This window comes from Penaeus monodon, chromosome 7 (genome assembly GCF_015228065.2).
Source record: "Penaeus monodon isolate SGIC_2016 chromosome 7, NSTDA_Pmon_1, whole genome shotgun sequence".
NCBI classification, from domain to species: Eukaryota; Metazoa; Arthropoda; class Malacostraca; order Decapoda; family Penaeidae; genus Penaeus; species Penaeus monodon.
Window position 1 is genome coordinate 11,998,014 of NC_051392.1, and position 2,500 is coordinate 12,000,513.

The window sequence follows — 2,500 nt, forward strand, 5'->3', positions numbered from 1 at the left end:
TCTGATCACCGGAAAACCGCCGTGTCGAGATCACTGTTGGCAGCTGCGACCTACTAATAGGATAGTATTATTTACGACGATTCCCAATGACAGCATTGAGTTCATATTGGAAGAAATCCAATATGAGGGTATCCGATGTTGTAGTGATCTTTTTTTTAGATCTAACGTCCAACGCTTAACAAACTGAAGCATAGATAGACTAAGTGTTGGCCTTCGTATTGATTTCATGGACCATTTCTATTTGCGAAACCTGTCGGAGTCACTGGCTTCCTTACTGAGGTTGGAATCCGTCTTAACCGAGGCAGTATAGAATGCACGTGCCCCCAGTAACCTAGTACTTCCCTTTACATTTACTGATTTTACAACGTCTGAAATAAGGAATGTAGTTCAGTTTTTTTTCAGAAGCGGAAAGGGAGAGAAATTTGCGGTCACACCCTTATAGAAGTTCCCCATTAATTCGTTTTCTATGATATCAGAGGCAGGCTGCAACATCATAGAAAACAGAAAAACACGTGACATCACCCTTAAACCTTTCATTTGTAGGTGTGGACAGACCAAGTGGAATAAGACTTCATGGAGCTCATACAACGCAGGTTATCGCTACTTTCACATTGTCATCATGCAACACCACGACCTAGAATGTCAGTCGTGCCACAGGTTCGGACGGGCCTGATGTGGAAATACTCACATGCAACCTGACTTAGGAGTTTGGCTGATAATCATGGTACGCCTTAAAAGAACTTACTTCCCCGCGCTTTCATTATCACATCGCCGGTTTGTATTTTCGGAAAACTACGATGATGACAACACGACTGGGTGGGGCGCAGCCGTTCTCGAAGACCTAATTACGATAAGAGATAAACATTCCCCAAATGAGGATGAAGTTGAAGTTGAATGGCCTTCGCCAAGTGTCATAACACCTTCACGCTCATTAATCTGGCTCGGCTTAGGAGTTCATGGCAGTTTGCAGTAACTTAACGTCATGAGTGTGAAGGGGGAACACGGCAGTGGCAGAGAAGTTATATATGAAAACTTGCAATTGCCGCTGGCTACAGGACACCTGGGTTTGCCTTCCAAGATTGCTTCTTTGCCCTCCCCCCACCCTTCTCATCTCCCTTGGGTATATGGAAGTACACACGAGCGCGCGTTCAGAGGAATAAGTGAAGGAAAGGTTGAAAAGGCACAAAAGGAATGATATTTTCAGAGTCATATACGAAAAATTTAACTATGACTGCATGATTTGTTGAATCATATACGATGTTATTACATCTGTATCTTTTTGACAGCTGTCCTTTCTGAACAGAAATCTGTGTGAAGGGTGTCAGGAATAAAAGAAAAATCTCGTTTTGCTTAATGGCGTGTACATGTGTTTATGTTAGGCAGCTGTCCAAAAGTGCTGACACAGATGTGTTTGCATTCCCCGCGGACATATGCCATCGCAATGTTATCATGTTTCCTCCTTTTCGCTTATTTTACCCAAACTTTTTTGGCATTCTCTCTCTCTCTCTCTCTCTCTCTCTCTCTCTCTCTCTCTCTCTCTCTCTCTTCTCCTTCCCCGTCTCCCTCTCCTTATTTTCTCCTTCCCTGTCTCCCTCTCCTTCTTTTCTCTTTCCTTCTCTCACTTCCTTCTTGAATCTGCCCCCCCCCCCCTCTCTCTCTCTCTGACATTTCAGTGTGCATTTCTATGTAAGTGCAGTTGTGTCTATGCTTGTTGACATACACAAAACACTTCACTTTTCTTATGAATGAAGTTAAGTTGTAACTAGAAATTAACTCCAGCATGCAGATTGCTCACTTTCGATCCGTGACAGAACAATCGTGCAACTCAGTCCTCGCGAAGAGAGAAGCACGCACGCCATTGCCAACGTTACGTACTCTTAATTAGTATTAATTTTTTAACTTTTTTTGCGAGGGGGGGGGGGATTCACAGTCACTGTTTTCCGCTTTAAACGACCAGGGGTATTTTACGAGGCCTGATTAATGCCCCCATTATGGTTCTTCCATTTTATGAATCTGATAGTCGTAATCTGGCCATAAATCTGTACATGTTTTCCCATCAGATTATTATTATTTTTTGGGTGCACGTGACATCGGGATGGCGAAACTCATATTAATGCTATTAATTACTTTTTTATTGCTCTGGTATAGACAAGATTTTAAAAAGTCCGCATTCGTGAAACGGCGGCTAAATTAGCCAGTGTGAGTGTATTAACCGAGCAATTAATGTATAAAAGGAGTTAATGCGGGTCGGGAGAAGTAAATCTCTGAATACTGTTATAGGGTATACATGCATTTTGGGGGGATTTTGTTGCATCGCATTGCATGGTTGCTGCATAGTTGTATTTGAGCAACGAGTTCAGAATCATTTACGAATGGAATTGATATTGGGATGAACTGCAGGCGAAAAAATTGGGCTTGCCGTTAGAAATTGATATACGAGAGATGGAATCTTAATGCTATAGGATGACTTACGTCTCTTCGATTGTGCATATCAGTGTGC